The sequence below is a fragment of the Pipistrellus kuhlii genome, unplaced genomic scaffold (genome assembly GCF_014108245.1).
Source record: "Pipistrellus kuhlii isolate mPipKuh1 unplaced genomic scaffold, mPipKuh1.p scaffold_m20_p_14, whole genome shotgun sequence".
NCBI lineage: Eukaryota > Metazoa > Chordata > Mammalia > Chiroptera > Vespertilionidae > Pipistrellus > Pipistrellus kuhlii.
In genome coordinates this window covers 13,318,739-13,339,810 of record NW_023425449.1, presented here as the reverse complement: position 1 = coordinate 13,339,810, position 21,072 = coordinate 13,318,739, and the positions used below count along the sequence as shown (strand labels likewise).

General features: G+C 39.2%; 1 protein-coding gene and 1 long non-coding RNA gene across 2 annotated transcripts in view; one reads left to right on the top strand and one right to left on the bottom strand.

The window, feature by feature from the left end:
- Positions 1 to 21,072, bottom strand: part of OXR1 (oxidation resistance 1) — a 244,213-nt gene that overhangs the window by 55,112 nt on the left and 168,029 nt on the right.
- On the top strand, positions 6,858 to 11,104 carry LOC118718199. The gene is made up of 2 exons (XR_004987715.2): positions 6,858 to 7,024; positions 10,937 to 11,104. It is a non-coding gene; the product is annotated as an uncharacterized LOC118718199 (long non-coding RNA).

Here is a 21,072-nt window from a genome sequence, read left to right as displayed (position 1 = left end):
TCCCTGGGATTCTATGCTCTAACATACAATCAACTATCAAAAAAAAGGAAATATACATTATCGCTTCCTTCAACACATCTAAACTGATTATTTGAAGATTTTATATATTGTTATATATATCCATATATATAAAAGGCTAATATGTAAAGTATCCACTTGGGAGTTCGGTCACTCACTATGACGTGTGCTGACCACCAGGGGGTGGTATGGAATGAAGGAAGACTGGCTGGCAGCTGGAAGGCTCTGATGGACCCTAATCACTGGCCAGGCCTAGGGACCCCCTAGAATATATACAGTTAACAAAATCAAGTCAAAAAATTAGTCCTAAGTACTTGAAGAACTCACACTGAGACTGAGGGAGGTGGTGGGGAAGATGAAAACTCTCAGATGTAAAAACAGGCAAAATATATGATCACAGAATTCATAAAAGGACATAAAAATGGCCCTTAAGCATATAAAAAATGTGTTCAATCTAACTCATAATTAGAAAAATACACATTTAAACTACACTGAATACCGTTTCTCACCTATCAGACTGGTAAAAAAAATCACAAGTTTGACTACACTGTTTGGCTATAGAAAAAGAGGTATTCTTCATTCATGGTGGGAATGCAAAAATGGTTAGTATATACTTAAATTTTATTTTCTTATAAGAAAACATTAGAACTATTTTTGAAGTTTTCTTACTTCATTTTTCCATCACCATCTATCCCTTCCATGTTAAATAAAGTTTTAAATAACAATTGCTGCTGTTTCATAAACAGCAGAGGAAGTAAAAAACATTTTTTACTTCCAATTTATAAACTTTTCCAATTTATAAACTTTTTAAGCAAAGTAAAATACAGATTACTTTTAACTAATATTTCTTTCCTTAATTGACTTAGGAGTAACCATTAATCTACACTTACTTTGCCTAACAGCAGTTTTCCAATCTGTGTTTCATAATATCCCAAGAATTCATTAAACATTTAATCACAATAAGTTTGCAATTGTTCTATCATTGTCAAGAGCTCACCAAAGAGTACAGTTCTGAGCAAGAAAATTAATATACCAACTTTTCACAGTTTTAAGTTTAAAATAAGTTAAAAATATTCAAAGTTATAAAATATACTGAACTATATTTTTACTTAATAAAATAACAGTTAACATTTATCAAGTGCCTAGTATATGCCAGGCACTGTTTTTAAGTACTTCAAATCTCTCTATCTATATAAAAAGCCAGCAACTGGAACGCCCACCACCCACAGCTCCTCACCACGGCCAGCACTGCCCCCATCCCAATTGGGGCAAAGCCTGCCAGCCAATTGCCCACAGTCCCTTCCCCCAACCAGCCAGGCCCCGATGGGGCCAATGGGGGAAGCCAACCTCCCACCATCTCTTCTTCTCGGCAGGACCGGCCCTGATCCGCCCCGACTGGGGCAGGCTGGCCGGACCCCACCCATGCACAAATTGGTGCACTGGGCCTCTAGTTTGTTATATAATTCATCAACTCTCAAAGTAGATGTCATTTTTATTCCCACTTCACAAGTAAGGACATTGAGACACACTTTTGTTTATAATTAGAGGCGTGCTACTGGCAACTAGAGAGTATAGACCATGGACACTATGAAACATTATGTGCTAAACAATGTACACGACAGTCATCAACAACAAAGAAATTATGTACTATCAGCTTGAGAAACTCCGCTATATACTGTACCTAGCACCCAATATGCCTGACATACAGTAGGTATTCAATAAATATCTGACAGATAAAGGAATGCATAAGTTTCCCTGAGATAGAATTACTGTGGTATAATGGAAAAAGGGAATTAGAATTTACTCCACCATTACCAAAAGCAGAGACTTTATATATGTAATCTAAAGCAATAAATTCCCATCGAAACTATATAGTCCCAGAAAGTTTTGGTACTGTGTTTTAATAATCCAGTCCAAAATACTGGCTAATTTCTTCTTTTGCTATTTAGAGAATGACAATTTTTAAAACTTATCTTTTAGTTATTGATTACTAGCTTAATTGCACTGTGGTATAAGAAAATACTCTAAAAAAAAAAGTTCAACTCTTTGAAATTTGTTGAAACTTGCTTCATGATCAAAGGTAAAAATATCCCACCTAAAACTGAAGCAAGAATGATACAATAATACCAACCTCTTAATATTTTTTAAGGATCTGCTTAATTTTAGACACACATTTTAGGAAATTCTTTCTAATGGCAAACAAATATCTTTCAGCCACTCCTACCTTCTAACCACCTACCCATTATTCTTCTATACATGTATATACATAAAATAGATCTTGACAATGTTGTCTACCCTGATATTAATAACATCTGTAGATGTTTGAATTAGAGGTGATCTTTTAAACATTAATCTTTGCAAAGTATGCATGTATGCATCAATTTTACCAAAAAAATATTTTTCTTATAAAAGACTAGATTCCAATACACCACATTAACAAAACAAGAGATAAAAATAATATGATCTTACCAATAAACACAAAAACAAGCATTTGGTAATATATGACAACTCTTATGATTAAGACAATCAATAAGATGGGTATAGAAAGAAAGTACCTCAAGATAATAAGGGCCATATATGACAAACCCTCAGCTGGTATCATACACAATGGTGGAAAAATGAAAGCTTCTCCTCTAAAATTAAGACAAGGATTCCCACTCTCAACACTCCTATTCAACTTAGTCCTAGCCAGAACAATCAGGCAAGATTAAGAAAGAAAAGGCTTTCAAATGGGGAAGAAAGAAGTAAAATGTCACTTTTTGCAGATCACATGATTCTGTACATAGAAAACCTTAAAGATTCCACTAAAGAACTATTAGAAACAATAAACAAATACAGTCACATTGCAAGACACAAAATCATTGTACAAAAATCCACTGCTTTCCTATATACTAACAATGAAATGCCAGGAAAACAATTAAAAGAACAATTCCTTCTGTAACTGCAACCAAAAGAAAATATTGTAACTAGGGAAAACCTTAACGAAAGATGTAAAGGACCTATATACTAAAAACTACAAATCATTATTAAGAGAAAATGAAAAGACACAATGAAGTGGAAGGATATTCTGCATTCAGGGATTGGAAGAATCAATCCACTGGCATTTAGTGGGTATAGACCATAGCCATGTTACCCAAAGCAATATATAGATCTAATGCAATCCCCATCAAAATCTCAAATGTGATTTTTTAAAGAAATAGAACAAAAATTATCAGATTAGTATGGAACCACAAAAGATCTTGATGAATATCCAAAGCAATCCTGAGAAAAAAAGAGTGAAGCTGGAGTTAATCACACTACCTCACTTCAAATTATACTACAGAGCTAGGGTAATCAAAACAGCATGGCACTGGCAGTAAAAAACGGACACACAGACCAGTGGAAAAGAACCAAGAGCCCCGAAATAAAGCCAGATGCACATGGGCAAATAATCTTCGACAAAGGAGCCAAAAACACCATGGAGAAAACAAAGTCTCTTCAATAATCGATTGCTGGGGAAATTGGAAAGCCACGTGGGAAAGAATGAAACTTGCAAATCAAAACTACAATGAGATACCACCTTACAACTGTTAGAATGGCTATTATCAACCAGATAGATAAATAACAAGTGCTGGAGAGGTTGTGGAGAAAAAGGAACCCTCCCTCACTGCTCGTGGGAATGTAAACTGGTACAGCCACTATGAAAACCAGTATGGCCAGCGTGCGTCAGTGGTTAGAGCGTCTGTCTGCCGGAGCACCAAAGGGTCTCGGGTTCGATTCCTCATCAAGGGTACATATCTGGTCCATCCTTACAACCTGTCAATGGAAAGACTTATCAACATGATTACTAAATAGAAATGGTGAGCGGCAAGGTCGGTAACAACAAACTGGAGACTAGAGAGCAGCCGATCTACATGTGTGGTCAAGAGCCTGTACAAGAAACACTGCTGGAAGACACAGGGCATTGTCAAGAATTGAAGGGCCTGGCCTTTCAAAGGTGTGTGAACAAAAAAATTTAAAACGTGTATTACCTATTTAATCAGGAGCATGGGCCTCTTCTCCTTTAAATTGTCAAATAAAAAAATAAAAAAAATGACAACAGCTAACACAACAGTAGCCGCATGGTGTGTGAATGAGTCAGTTTCATTCACACACCAGGTGTGTGAATAGTTTTATACTTTTTTTTTTTTTTTTGGTCAGATTGGCAAAAAACACATTTTTTGGTGTGCTGCAGAATTTTAGCAATTACTTTGTGTGTGCCATGAGATTAAAAAAAAAAATAAGGTTGAAAAATCACCGACTTGGAGGAATCCAACAACATTGCAAAGGTTGCCATATGCGCTGTGCTAATACTTCAACAAGCACTTTTGAAAACTCCTAAGACATCAATATCATATCATTATGACCAATTTTTTGGGGGTGGGGAGTGGGGAAAGAATGGTACACAGGCCCTATGATGAAAGAACCCCAGGACAGCCGTCCATCTAAATGGCAACCGGAAAAAAAGTTCCTAGGTCCTTCCTTCCACCTCAAGGCAACATACACCCTTTCAAAATACATGACACAAGAATTTTTTTTTTTTTTTAAATAAGGAAAGCAAAATACTTGATACTAAATCAACTAGGTTGCAGTTGAAGTTAAGCCTTTTCTTTTCTCTACTATGGGGTGTTGAAGTGGGACCCTCACGGAGGCAAACCTCAAAGACACTCTGCCCCAAACCCAAAACAGGTGGGCAGGGCGGTCCTCTCAAGAGTCTCCAAGACGGGAAAGAGAAGCGTCATAATAAAGTTTAATACTCTCCTCCGGGTGGGAGGGGAGAGCGAGGGGATCGGCCCTGGGGACATAGGGGGTGAAGGGATCCCCCCTCCAGGGGGAGAGAGAGCAGGAAGCGCGGGGCAGGACAAGCTGCGACACCGAGTGCTCCCCGCCCGTCCGCCCGCCCGCCCGGGTCCCAGCACCCCGGCCCGGCTGCCCCCGCTGCCCCAGGAGCCGGCCCGGGCCACACCCCCCTCCCCGGCCCTCGGCCCGGCGCGGGGCCACGCGGGAGGCAGACCGAGGGGAGGCTCGGGCTCACCGGGTCCCTCCGGGGTGGACGGCGCCGCCGGGGGCCGGTGCGGCGGGGCCCCGCCGCCGGGCTCCCGCAGGTAGTCCTCGAAGCACACCTGCCGGGCTTCGCCGCCGCCCGCGAGCCCCCACAGGCGGTGGGCCGTGCCCCGCAGCAGGCGCCCGCCCTTGCCCGTGAACGTGGTCAGGTAGTCCATGGCGCCCGCCGCGGGAGGGGGCCGCGGGCCGGGCCAGGGCCAGGGCCAGGGCCGACGAGCGCGGCGCAGGGTGTCGCGGAGGAGCGGCCACTCCGTGGGCGCCGCCGGCGCGTCCAACCCGACGCGGGGCAGGGGCTCCCGGGGGCGGGGCTGGGGGGGCGAGGGGGGAGGGAGAGGGCGTCCCCGGCGTGGCCCGGGGCGAACCATTCGGAAACTACGCTAGGGGGGGAGGGGGAAGCAGAAGTTGGACAAAACTTTTTAAAAGTTTTTTTTCTGGCTGCTTCCACGCGCCAAAAAGCAGGAGAAAGTGTCTAAATGAGGGACATTCTTCCTAAAACAGACGCGGGGGTTGGAAAGTTGGGACTTGGAAGCAGGTCGGGCTGGCCCTAGCCTCCCCCACCCCCTCCCACACCCGCCAGCCCCGATGGAGCGGCCGGCCCCGCCCTCCCCGGCCCCGCCCACCCGCCCGCCCGGCCAGACCGGACTTGCGGGCTGGGCTGAGCAGGGCTGGGGGTGGAGGCCCCGCCTCGGGGCCCCAGGGCCGCGGCCCGGAGGGGAAAATGGCCCCGGGGAGGCTTTGCAGGGAGGGGCCCGCAGGCTGGGGGCCTCTGGCGGTGTCCAAAGGCTTCTCAGTGGGGAGTGTGCTTGTGGGCGGAGGCGCACCGGCCCCGGGAAACTTCTCTAAGTTTTTTTTTTCAGGGGCGGGATGGAGAGGAGGAAGATGGGAAAGTTAGTTTCAAGGTAAAAAAAAAAAAAAAAAAAATGCAGTCGTTGTTCAAGAAAACCCAACCCAGATAGAGAACGTAGATAAAGCGGGAAGCATTAGGAGACCATCTTCGTAAAAATAAAGCACAAAGAGTCAAAGCATTAAAGTTCGCCGCGGCTTTAAGGCCTTGTTGTTTGACATCCCAGGAATGTAGTCTGTGAAGCGAGGTAATGACGGGTTTGCAGGCAGAGGAAGAGCAATGACTTTTTTTTTTAATTTCTTAATTGATTATGGTATCACATAATTGTCCTCATCCCCCTATTCCCATCCCATCCAAACCCCTCCCCACGTATGCTCCCACCCCCCTGTTGTCCATGGCCACGGGTTAGGCTTATATACATGCAAATACTTTTTTTTTTTTTTTAAGATTTTAAAATATATATATTTTATTGATTTTTTTACAGAGGAAGAGACAAGCATAGAGAGTTAGAAACACCAATGAGAGAGAATCATAGATTAGCTGCCTCTTGCACACACCCTACTGGGGATGTGCCCTCAACCAAGGTACATGCCCTTGTCGTGAATCGAACCCAGGACCTTTCAGTCCACAGGCTGATGCTCTATCCACTGAACCAAACTGGTTTTGGCTGCAATGACTTTTGACAGACATTTCCTATTCGGTTTTGTTCCCTGTGAGATCTGGTTATTCTCTTCTTTTCAGGTTTGTTATACTTCTCTCAGGTTTTCTTAATCTTTTTTCTGCAGAACCATGAAACGACTCCCCCCCTCATCCCTTGTTAGAAACTGATATTTTCCCCACCGTCACTGTTTTCAGTTTAAATTCTTACTGAGTTGGACAGCCGTCCCCATTCTAACACCAGCGCCACCTTTAGATGTGGTTAAAAATAGAACATTGTTTGGGCTGCACCTGAGAATGTCATTCACAGTGTTTGTAAGAAAGGACCAGGAGTGTGCACACCCGGGCGCTCAGGTGGGCTGCTTGGAAAAGCACTGCTCCGGACTCCGCTCTGTGCCTCCTTTGAGCCCATTCGGTAGGATGGTAAGTGGCTCCTGTTTTTGTGTATTTTCTTCTTTTTATTCTGAAATTTATAGTCCATATAGAAACATGGCCATGCTCACACCACCTCTGCGATCTCAGAGGGGCGCAGCACACTGACCACCATCGAATTTCAACGAATTAAATGTAATCCTGATGAACTAAATGGAAATCTTTTTCTAAGATGTTTTATGTCTTTTTAAAAAAATATGTTTTATTGATTTTTTTTACAGAGAGGAAGGGAAATAGAAACATCCATGAGAGAGAAACATTGATGAGAGAGAAACATCAATGAGCTGCCTCCTGCACATCCCCCACTGGGAACTTGCCAGCAACCAAGACACTTACCCTGACCAGAATCGAACCCGGGACCTTTCAGTCCGTAGGTTGACTCTATCCACTAAGCCAAACCGGTTTTGGTTTTTTGTTTATTTTTTAATGTTTTCATTGATTTCAGAGAGGAATTGGGAGAGAGAGAGAAATATGAATGATGAAAGAGAATCACTGATTGCTGCCTCCTGCATGCCCCCTACTGGGGATCCAACCTGGAATCACACCCTTGCCTCCTAGCTCCTTGGTGGAAGCTCAACCACTGAGCACACTGGCTCGACAATGTTTTACATCTTGAAAGTTGTTTGGTTTGTGATAGCCATATTCAAAAGTGTTTCGAGTGTTTTATATCCGATTAAATTGGCACTTTTACATCCAACCTTAGCAGGAATCTGTTCAAACCCAGTTTCACAGGCAGTTAATCCCTGTGTTTCTGCTTGTTTCATGGAAATCTAGAAAAAGTCATTGCTCTTTCTCAGCCCAGAGGAGGATAAGGTTGAACACCAAAACCCTTAATTTCCTCACTTTACAGGTTATACATTTTTCTAGAGAAAAAAAAAATGTATAACCTCTATCAGCGGTTGGTAAACTCATTAGTCACAGAGCCAAATATCAACAATACAATGATTGAAATTTCTTTTGAGAGCCGAAAAACCGACTTCTGCACATGGGCCACGAAGTTTCAATTGCACTGTACTTGTGCACCTGCATGTGGTATTTTGTGGAAGAGCCACACTCAAGGGGCCAAAGAGCCGCATGTGGCTCGTGAGCTGCAGTTTGCCAACCACCAACCTATAATAGATGGTTGAGTGCTTTACTATTTTTTATTTAAATTTGGCTAAGCCCTAATGGTTTAAAAAACCATTTTACTCATATATTCAGCTTTCTTTTATATTCTTTACGTTTGTTGTCTGAACCATCATCATTCTGAAATTGCCAATAGTCATCACTCAAGCTTATTACTTCACCTTCTTCATGATTCAGAAAACCATAGGCCATTGTTATGAAAACTCACTTTTCTTTCCTTTTTCTCTGCAGCCTACAAGTTCATCTCCATATTTTGATACATGTTTGAGATCTGCTCCTTTATAGTTCTTCCAAGTGCTTTTGCATATTTAGCCCATGTGAATCACACATTAACTTCCGAAATAGGGTCAGGAGACTGGTTTCAGCTAACACTGAGCAGAACTGACAAATGTGTTTTACACTCACATGTAAAGAACGGCCTCTGGCTGAGACCGGTTTGGCTCAGTGGATAGAGCGTCGGGCTGCGGACTGGAAGGTCCTGGGTTCGATTCCAGTCAGGGGCACGTACCTTGGTTGTGAGCACATCCCCAGTGGGGGGTGTGCAAGAGGCAGCTGGTCGATGTTTCTCTCTCACCAACGTTTCTAACTATCCCTCTCAATTCCTCTCTATGTAAAATCAATAAAATATATTTTTAAAAAAAGAATGGCCTCTGTTCAAAACAGCCAATGTTTTGCACTCTAGGTGCCTCTGCCCTTGTCTTAGCAACCAATGATAATACCTGTGCCAGATAGTACAGCTATGAGACTGGGAGCCATCTCCAACAGCCTGGATCCCTGAGATGCTATGTGGAGCACAGCCCCTCCCCTTAACCATAACCAGAACTGGACATGAAATATGAGCAAGAAATAAAATTAATAAGATAACACTTACTACACAAGCCTTTGAAGTTTGGGGGTTCAAGTAGCAGCATAGCATAAACTTAGCCTACCTTAACTGACGCAAAGTTTTTTCAAATGCTTAATTTACATGAACTTTTATCATGTATGCCAAATTAATATACTAAAGATTACCTGATTTATGTTGTCAAGTTAATGCATTTTGTTTTTTAGGCCTCTCTTGCCATTTCTATATTCTGACAAGATTTCTTAGATTGCAAGATTATTAATTTCTTTTATCATTTAAACACCATGTGAATAAGGGTTTTCTTGACATTGTACAACCAAAAGCAAGCAAACAAGCAAGCAATAACCAATTTATAATAAATAGAATGTTGAGGCACTGATTCTAATACGAATCCATTAATTATCTATCACTCCTAGTTTAAAACTTCAGTTTTGTTCATATCTGCCCAATTATTGTTTCAATAAATCTCTTCATAATCAGAAAACATTATAAATTTGAACTTGTAAAACACATGCATACTCATAAAATGCCATTTTTATGTTTTATAAATTGTTTTTTCATAAAACCACATTAAAAATAATTGCTTTTAGGAGTTACAAGAGTAAGTCTCATTTCTCTCCCACAAGATGCCCTTAACATAATAAAAGCTCTCTTGAACCTGAGAGGGGCTTTGGTGTTTATCTAGTCCAGCCTCTTGATTTTATTGCTTTGTTAGCCAAGGCCCAGAGAAGTTAAGTGAGTCAAAGATCACACGCTTGAATGAGAACAGAGCCAGAATATCCCAGGTTCTCCTACAGGGAGTGCTGCCACATGAAGTACTCCACCTGAGCACTGAACTGTGAGTCTCTCCATTTACCCAAACATTTGTTGATTTGGCATGATGTCCCATTAAATGTTATCCAGATGTGAATGCAGGTCAAACTATTTATTTTTGAGATTTAGCTTTCCTATTTGCAAAATCAGAGCAAATAATGCCCACTTTGTTGCTCTATAGGTAACATTAGGCCCATTGTTCTTTGGCCTTAAATGAAGAAATTTAGATTTACTGCCTGTAGACTTCAAACTATACATCTAGATCAGGATTCAGCAAAGTATGGCACAAATCTAGCCTGGCACGAGGTTTTGCATTTGGTTTTATTGGGATACAGCCACACCAGTCCATTTATATATTGTTTATGGTGGCTTCTGGGCTACAACAGCAGAAAGGACTAGTGACAGAGACTTGAGGACCCAAAAGCCTAAAAAACTTACCGCCTGCTATTCTCAGAAAAATCCTGCAGATGTAAGTTCTAGATTTTTGAGATCATGTGAAACCACTCGTGATTCTTTCATGTGCACTATCATTCAATCTCTCCTTCACTGAATCAGTCTCCGGTTTGTCTGTCTTCAAATGTTGAATGAGATATGGGCAAGGAGAGTCACAGGACTGAGCACTGGAGACTGCCTTCATGGTTGACAGTGATTACTACTGGCTGAACAGTTATCAGAAGAGCTATGAATCCACTCAATAATACCATCACCCAGTTCTCATTTCTCAACAATGTCATGTATTTGTTACATGCCTTCCTAATGTGCAGACGAGGCACAGATTCCAAGTGGTTTCAAGCCTTTGTTGTTTCTATCTCCTTCAATTCCATTTCAACTCCATTTTTAACATTTGAGTTATTCATCTAACTTGCAGGTTTTTGGCAGATCTTGTAGAGATTATTTAGCTGTTACCAAATCTGATTATTATTCTTCCTGGGCTCACTACATTTCTCAAAAAAACAAAACAAAACAAAACAAAACAAAAAAAACTTTTTTTTTTTTTCAATTGGGTGCCCAAGTGACTGGTTTTTAGCCAGTGGAAGGCTTGCAAAGGTTATATATGCTACTTTCCAACTTGGCCCATAGGAGCATTTGGTAGCCTTTCATATTCTTTTTCATGTTCACAGCCAGGAAAAGATGAGCATGGAGACCTGAGAAGCCATTTCTTAAAGATGGCAGAGCCACAAGATAGAAGGAAGCTGGGCCTCTGAATCCATCTTGGAGGAAAGAGACTTACCATCCAGGAACACCAGTTTTAGATTTGAAAACAAGAAATAAAATTATATTGTATTTAAGCTATTATATATATTTTGATTTTTTTTTGTTATAAATTTTGTAATTTCCAAAATTACACTGTCAGTCCTACAAGTTTCTGATCACACATGAAAATGTACTGATAACTCAGCAGAGGTTAGTAATTCATGCAAAAAGGGTACGTGTGATCTATCCTCACCCATTTTAGCCTACAAGGTTCCGTTTCACAGTTTTTGTTTTGAATTTTCTATTAGCTCATTCTTCTTCAGAAAAATAAAGCAAAATAGGCATTACACTCTGTTCTGCCTTTTAGTGATCTGTTAAACAATGCACATCTTCCTCAAAAAGAGAGCCTCGCACTTCCTTCTTATTTGCCTTTATTCTAGGACTTCCCTTTTCACAGAATGATCCTACTGTAGTTGCTAGTTTTGTTCATGTTTGGCCTTTCTGGCACTCTTTGCAATTTTATGCCTTCCCTTTACTTGTCCTTATAACATGCTCTTGCTGTTTCAATCCCTTCTAAGAGCTAAGTTCAGAGAATATCTTGTCAAGTCACACTAGTTTCTCCCCATTTTGCTTTCTTATTCAAACCATGACTTCAGCCTAGTCTGTATGGTTCAGTGGTTGAGCATCAACCCAGAAACCAAGAAGTCACAGGTTGGATTACCTGTCAGGGAACATACCTGTGTTGCCAGCAGCTGATGGATGATGTTTCTCTCTCCTTTATGTTTCTATCTCCCTTCCTCTCTCTAAAAATCAATAAAAACATTAAAAAACACAAAAACTTAGGACTCACTTCATTTGATTTTTTTGGGGGGTGGGGTGGGGAATGCTGCTACCTTAATTCTAGTCCATGAAATTAAATTAAAATGTCTTGTTTATCATTAGAACATGGCCTGGCACATAGTAGGTATTCAGATACTATATTTGTTGAATGAATGAATGAATGAATGAATGAAATCATATCCAACTTTTCTCAAAAGTTGATTCCAAACTACTTTTTCATAACCCAATAATCAGATGTAATTTGAGTATACTCCCTCTCTTCATTATTAAGACATAACAATTATCTGATACTTTTCTCTCAAACAGCTTTGGCTATCCATTTTAGGAGCTTTTGAAAAAAAAAAAATTCAGGTCACACTTCAGATCAATAAAATCTAAATCTCTCAGAGGTAGGATCCACACAGCGGGAGGACACCACCCCCCCCCCCCCCCCCCCAGCCCCAGCTGATTTCAATGTGAAGTCCCAACTATGAATCACTGCAAGGCTCCTGTTGTTTCCTTAATATAATCTTTCTTGTTAGTGAAAAAGTCCAGAGGCCAATACATATTATGACATCGTCTTGTAAGGGATTGCCAGACAGTAATAACAGATAGACATCAATTGTTTAGTAGGCCTGGCATTGTACTAGGAGTATTTCATACATGATTTCCTGTAGGTCTCACTTCGCACTGTGAGGACGGTTAATGAGCTCTCCTCTGCAAACAAGGGTACTGTAGTCAGAGGAGTTCAGGAAAGTGACATTGTCAGTCAGGTTAGCCAAGAGTGTCTTCGGTATTTGCTCCTCACTTACTGAAACCAGTGGCACAGCGGGTTTCTAGCCATGGACAATTTTGTCTCCTAGTAGGGTTACTAGCTAAAATAGGGACCTCCAAGTTAAGTCTGAATTTCAGACAAACAACAAACAAATGTTTAGTACAAGTCTGTACCAGATATTGTATGAGATACCAAAAAGTTACTTGTGGCCATCAGAAAATTAAATTTACTGGGTGTCCTCTATTCTTATTTGCTAAGTCTGGCAAACATATCCCCAGGGACTACCGTATTTTCCGGCGTATAAAACAACACCCTAATTTTACAGTTAAAACATAGGTTTAGGCCTATATTCGCTGTATAAGACTACCTCCCACTTCCAAGGCAACACCAGTTCTTTTTTTAATAGACCGCCTCTCTGATTCTGGCCAATCTGAACAGGCTTTTTACTAGAACGTACTTGTTGGCCAGAGTCAGAGAGGCGGTCTATTAAAAAAAGAACTGGTGTTGCCTCAGAAGTGGGGGGTAGTCTTATACAGCGAATATAGGCCTAAACCTATGTTTTAACTGTAAAATTGGGGGGGTCGTTTATACGCCGGAAAATACGGTATTTACAGATATTATCAGACTAAGGGTGTATTTCTGGCATCTAGTAGATTGAGGCCAAGGATTCTGCTTATGATCCTACAATGCTCAGGACAGCCCTGCAACAAAGAATTGTCCAACTTCAAATGTCGACATTGCCTAGGTTGAGAAACCCAGGTTAGTATGTGGGGAAACATTAAGCATCCCTATAACCACATTGTACCTTTGGCTGCTTATATGGTCTCTCTTCAGAAAGCCTTATTTTTATGCCGCTTACTGACATATCCTTCTGAGCTTTCTCTTTCAGCCCCACATGTTCACTTACAGCTTCAAAATCTATGGGGTGCCCCCATGTAAAATGTACGGGGCCCCAATCAAGACACCCTCCTCTCTGAAGTTCTTTGAACCAATTTGATTTAGCTGCAATTAATTCAAAGAAACCTTGGACTGAAAGGAAGGTGTAATGAAAGCCCAGATGGCAAATATAAGATAGCTACATGCAAAATAGTTTATTGCTAATAGAATGATGCTTTTTTAGCCAGCAAATCTGTATGTTGTGAATACCATTGGCATGATGAAGTATCTGATAACTTCTGAAGCTGTATCACTTTGTAGGTGCTTTCTCAAAACTTTAGTACAAGATGTATTTAAATGACTTTTAACCTCAGTTATTTTATAGAACATGCAGATTGGCTTGTCATGAATAAATCTATGTACATTTACTTTATAACATGCATATTTTCTTATTTGATTTTGGAACCCGTAAAAAGTATGCTGATTATTCTTTCAAGTGTTGTGATCAAACATAGAGTGTATTTGGTACAAAAAGTTATAACTATTTCTTCAAGATTGGAGCTTAAACATTGAATGACGTGTCACATTTGAATTTCAAAAGAATTAATTTGTTTTCCTCAAATGTAATTTTAGTACACTCAATTTAAGTTTCTAAAAGTTTTCTGCAATATAGCAGATGTCCATTTTATGTCTTCAAAAGTTAGAGCTTGTGTTACTGTCCAAAGTAAAGATCATTTGCTATTGGGGCTTTTAAATATATGTACTTCTATTATTTTGAAGTAGAGGATTACTGTGCTTTAAAATCATCATATTCACTACTTATCTCTCCCAAAAAGAAGAGATCATGCATTTTGCATAATATAAAAAGGGCTCTATCCAGAAGTCCACTTGTCTTTAAAAGTTGCAATAAGGTTTATCTGCATTAATAAGGGGTAATTATAATTATCATAAAAGTCTAATACACCATTAATTTAAAAAACAAAAACAATTTAAGTGTCCAGAAATTAAAAATCACACAGGTCTAACAATGCTGTGTCCGATAAGCAGAGGCTTAACCTAAATTAAAGAAGTGCAAGGAACAGCACCTGAGTGTCAGCAACTCTGATTCACGGTCAGATGAAATTCCTTCCACTATCCCATTCCTCATTTATTTCTCTGAATACATATTTGTCTAATGGAAAAATCTTAAAGTGGTCTGGATTATTCCATAAAATCCAAACCAACAGACCCAAATATAGTACCACAGAAGACACACTACTTGTGGTTAAAATGGGAAGGCTTCTGGAAACAAATTCCTGCTCTCCCACTGACTCACCCTGTAAACATGAGGCACCTACTAAGCCGGTCAGGCGTCGGTTGTTCATGGGTGAGCAGTGTACTGTCTGCACCTGGGGAGTGCCGGCTCAGTTTATTGGTCTTTGAGAACCACTCTCGGTTTTCTACAGGAAGGAGCCAGAATTATAAAACACATTCTCCCAAACACTGCCACTTAATAACTTATCAAAGTGCTTCGTTTTTCTTTTTTTCTTTTTAATAGCTTAGGATATCTCTTTTGCTCCGCTTTCCAGAAAAAGGAAAAAAAAAGATATGCCTTGTAATGGGTAAGTACATTAAGGGTTTATGTGTGTTGAAAGGAATTCTTTTGTATATGACAAATACACACCAGCTTAAAGGGTTTCCTATTGATCACATAACATCAAAAGGCCTTCGTCTGCAATTACCAGCATAGATTCTCAGCAGAGTAAGGTGAGTACAGGATTCGGTTAGATACTGATTTGGATGAGTAGGTAGCTCAGCATTCCATCAGTCACCCAGGACAGGGAACTACCAGTGAGAAGGCCAGGAGATGAAAATGGGGATAGGCCAGAGGCACCATTAACCGCTCTTTCTTTTTTAAAAAAAACATAATGAAGGCATTAAGTCTAAGATCCATTCACAAAATATAACATCTACCATAGGATGCTTTTTGAGAAGGGAGTTGACAGATGTTTTTAAGTCTTCTGGCTTTTTTTCTCCCCTAGAACTACCCTCCCCACCCCCACCCCTTTTTTTAAATTAGACTGGATACTCTTTCTCACTAAACATTTTAAAATTAAATTGATTGGGGTGACATTGGTCAACATGAACATATAGGTTTCAGGTGTGGATTTCTATGTTACATGATCTGTTTATTGCACCATGTGCTCACCACCCAAAGTCAAATCTCCTCGCACCATATATTAGGATCCCTTTTATCCTTCATCCCTGGCTTCTGGCTTTTACCAGGACTATATCTAAAATTGCCCCCATACATGACCTCACTCATTTATGGATAATAAAGAACATTATAAACTGATGAACCAAAAGATAGATATAGAGACAGTAAAGCAACAAGCAGACTGTCAAATTACAGGGGGGAGGGGAGGGAGATTTGGGGGAGGTAATAGATCAACCGAAGAACTTGTATACATGCATATAAGTACAACCAATGGATATAAAACTCTGGGGAGGGAGGGTATTTATGGGAGGGAGGGGGGCAAAAAAATCAATAAAATATATTAAAAAATAAAGAAATAAATAAAAATAAAAAAATAAAATTGCCCCCATTTTCATCCTATTTTTTAAATCCTTGTCAGAACGATTCTCTAATATCCTGTTAAATGATTAAGCCTTTAAAAATTTTTTTACTATAAGAAACTTCTTTCTTTAGTTATTTAAAACATTTCTAGCTCATTTCCTTTGGTATTTAAAAAAGTTATAAAATTCAAACATACTTAAAAGTAGATGGAAGAATAGCACAGCCATCATACAGATTCAACCATTTTCAAAATTTTGCCACATTTGTTATTTTCTTTGCCAAAACCTTTTAAAGCAAATCAAAGACATTATTTTACCCCAACATGCTTTAATATATGTGTCTAAATTTTAAAAGATTTGGACATTCATTATTAACCGCTGGGTGCCATTACCACTCCTAATGAAATCAGTACACATTCCTTTGTAGAATTCAAAACCTAGTCAATGCCACATCTCCCCAATAGGTAAAAAGGACAAGGATCAGACAAGAACTACATATTACAACTGGTTAAGTCTCTGGGCATCTAGACCAGTGTTTCTTCAACTCTAACGTGCTAATGAATCATTCAGGGATTTTAACATTCCATAGGGTCTGGGGCAAGACCTGAGATATTACCAGTCTAACCATCTCTCAGGTGCTGCCAATATTGCTGGACGCAAAGGGGAACACACTTGGAGCAGTAAGATCTTCCAAAGGCCCCACTGGTTTTTGTTAGTTTGTTTATTTGTTTTTGCACACCGTTGGCTTCATGCAGAAACAAGCAGTGATCCTGGGCTATGTCCCATGGACTGATTTCCATGCTTGTTTCTGTGTGATATGACTTTACTTGTTCTTCCTTTATCCTTACCTTCTCTACATAATGTTAACTCAAAATACCTGAATGGATTTAACCTTGCCTGTTGGTAGGAATATCTTAAGAAGTGTTCTGTGAACCAAATAACTGTTCAATCAGCATGGCTATCATTTGTGCTATGGTGCCTGTCTTGGTAAAAAGCTGGCTCTAGCATCAGATTTCTATGATTTATCTTTTCCAGCAATTACTACTTATAAGACCCTGGACAAGTTAACTTCCCCCAAGCTTCAGTTTTGTCATCTGTAAGATGGCCATAATAATATCTATCTAATAGAGTAACTGAATGGCATGTGGCAAGTGTCCAATAAATACAAGCTATTATTGTTATTGATTTTGTAATCTTTTTCCTCTAAATTTAATATTTTAGTTTCTGGGACTTTTTTTTTCTAAATCCTTAAACTAACTTCTCAGTTCTTTGTTCATTTTGAGGGAGCATGTCATTCATTCATGTAAATCCTACATAAAATTACCCAGCCTTTTCATGTGTTATCATTAATAAAGACATGTTTTGATATGAAGACAGGGGTTTCATCAGAGAGTAAATCTTCAGGAGATTACTGAAGTTGAGCTGATGCAGAACTTAATATTTTTTTTTAATCTTTCTAAAATAGGCTTCTGAAGTGTGGAGAAAATCCCCAAATTAAACTTGATACTTTTTGAGAAATCTAAGTGTCTAGGGAAGGAAGTCTCAGACAATCCAAATCAGCACAGTGCATTCTGAATTTATTTTATGATTGACTATATGAGCATAGCACATGATTTATATGAACAAGAAGTCTGCAATTGTAAGTTGAAGCCATGGCTTGTAAATTACTCCTTTCCTTATAATAAGTTCTGTCAGCACAGAGTAACTCAGAGTCATTTTTCATAACAAGCATGTGCTGGCCCAGATGATCAGAGCCAAAAATATATTAGGCAACCAGCCCAACATTGTTCTACACTTTGCTCTTTTCTTTTCCTTATAAGCTTGAATTTCTCAGATGTCTTTCCTATCTATAATAATAAAAGTGTAATATGCTAATTAAAACAGTTGAATGACCTTCCGAACATCCTTCTAGATGAAGCTGCGGCAGCAGGGGCTTAGGAATGATTAGGCAGGCAGGTGAGTGGTTAGGAGAGATGAGGCAGGAAGGCAAGCGATTAGGAGCCAGTGATCCTGTACTGCAAAATATGTCTGTTGGTTTAGGCCCAATCATGTCTGACTGCCGGTTTAGGCCTGACCCTGGATCAGACCTAAACCAGCAGTTGGACATCCCTCAAGGGGTCCCAGATTGTGAGAGGGTGCAATCTGGGCTGAGGAACTCCGCCTCTGTACACAAATTTCATGCACCAGGCCTCAATGCACAAAATTCATGCAAGGGGCTCAGCCTTCGAAGCCCCAGCTGCCTTGCAGCCCTGCCCAATGGTTGTTCCGGAAGGTCGTCCAGAAGATCATTCTGGAAGGTGATTCTGCCATCCAGTCTAATTAGCATATTAGCTCTTTATTATATAGGATTTGTTTCAGAGATTTAGTTTGTTAGTTTAAAGAGATGGAGATTAAGATAAGAAGGTAGAATTGGCAGAGTACTAGGACCAAAACAAAATACAGAGTCCTCGGGTTACATCAGACTCAACATACATTGTTTCGTGGTTACGTCACCATCTCCCATTTATTTATATATATTTTAAAAAAAAAAGTTCATTTCGATGTATGCACATATATGCTTTATGTTTTTTATTATTAACCACAAGTAAAGGTCAGGAATTGTTATCTTTATTGTAAATTTCTTTTTACTGTTTCAGTTCATTACTGCTGTGTGTGTGCTCCATGTGAATGACATAGGTACTTAAGTAGGTGGGTTTCAACTAACGGCGAAAACTGGGATATATCGTGCCATAGGAATGGATCTCCAACGTAACCTGAGGGCCTGTTGTAATTGAAGGGAATAGTTTGAAAGGCAATTACTTTTGAAGAGTAATTGCAAGACAGCCATATGGTAACATAAGAATAGTGATATTACCATAACTTTACTATTATGCAGTGTTTTGGAATCATAGGGTATTTACATGTCAAGCAAGTAAAGAACAACTGGCAACCATATGGTAGACTACAAAATTATAGCTAACAACAAAGGCAGCACACATTTAAATGAACAAAAAAGAGTGGTGTACCTTCCCACTTTTAAATCTAATGTCACCCAAACCTAAATCAAGATCCATAAAAAATAAGCATTCGTTAACAAGGACAACCTATCTACTATAAGGTAATAGAGCTTTTCATTTGAAGTGTTTTATTTCCAGACACTTGACTACATTTAGCCTGAAAATATTGATTAAAATCTGAACCTAAAAAGAATTTAGATGGAATAAGAGTATCCAGAAATAGAGTAGCATTTTACAAACATATTTAGATTTTAAGCCTTAGCAGTTTCCCAAACTTCACCCATATAAAGATTAAAGGCACAGAAAATGTATTGTATAATCAATCGCTCCAAAAAGGGATGACATTGCAAAGCTAGGTGTGTACTTATGTGATACTACTTAAAGGTAGTATCTGTTTTCACATTAAGCATAAAGAACACTGCTTTTCTCCCCAAAACTTTTATTAAAATCTGAAGAGCAGGTCTAATTGGATCATTTTATATCATTTTTCAATCTTAATATTTGCAAGATCCAAATCTCCTAGGAAACCTTCTGCCTTCCATCCTATATTTAGTTTAGGGAACATATCGATAATATATTCTCAATGAGTATAGAAGTCTTCTGTCTTTTTGTCTAGGCCAAGAACCAAAATATTACCAGTGCCGCTTGTTCTATATAATATATAGCATAGTTTTTGCACTATTTCCAGATGAGGAGTGCATAAGTATATAAGGTTATAATAAAGCAGACACAAAGAACTAAAGCTTTTCTGAAGGGATGTTGCTTAAAGGATGTTGATTAAATCACTGTATCTGTCATATGTTCCTCAGAAAATGTGTGTTGAAAATTGTTGAACATTTGAAAGTTTTTCTTCAAATCAAATATTTCTTAGTAGACTGGTTATGATCTTTTATGGCATGACCTAGCTCATTTCTAGCACACAGTATTTGTGACACACAACGATACATATTTGTCCAACGAATTAAATGAATACAGAACACAATGAAGTCATAGTACCTGTCTAATAAGTGCTCTCAGTGTAGACTTGCATCCATAAACTTGCCTACTTTTTAAAATTCAGTTTATAACTACTTAAAAAATTAAAGCCACAAAGTATTCTGATAGAGTTTGTGTGCCAAAAAATGACTAATAGATAAATGCATAGGGAAATACAGAAACAATTCAAGGCGTGAACATTTCTGCAGACAATTTGCCTTCTTAATTTCATGTTCCATCCAAATGCATATAAAACACAGTTGGTTCACATCCTCACATAACGCTACACTATAAAATAGTTATGAGAGTTAGAAAACGTCAGATTTCAATTGTGTACGTGTGAAATCCAGTCTAAAAAAACTTCAAACACTTCCACAGTCACCCTCATCACTTACCACTCACCCATTCATCCTTCCTGACTTTCATTCATTAATGAATATTTGAGATATTTAAACAATATTTTCTCCTCCTCCTATGATTTCCATGCCTGATAGCCATTTCCCTCGGTCCAGAAGCATCTCTCTTGCTCTGTGTTTGTATTCTTTAGGCCTCACATATGAGGTCCACCCTCACTTCTTACAGCAAAGGAAAATCCTCCAAAGGGAACTGATACAATCTTTTCTTTCTTTTTTTTAAAAATATATATTTTATTGATTTTTTACAGAGAGGAAGAGAGAGAAATAGAAACATCTATGAGAGCGATTCTCAGGTTCCAGCTCTGTCATCTTTCCTTATCTGTTTTAGATTATGTTGTCTGCTAATTCCTAGAGTATAAATTTGACTTCTTAATCCTAGCATTCATGAGACACTGCACTCATTAAGTCATAGGAAATGGAAAAAAAATGGTATTATCACATGTTGGATTTTATTTTATTACTTTGAATTTTTATAAGAGTTGACTTGGCCAAACTGATGATATATGCCTAGAAGCAAGATCTCAAATGCTCCCCCATCTTGGATTTTAACTGATAGACAAAATGAGCTTCTTTAGCCTCCTGGCATTCAATATTCTTTGGCATCTACTATCAATTTTTTTTTAAAGTATATATATTTTATTGATTTTCTA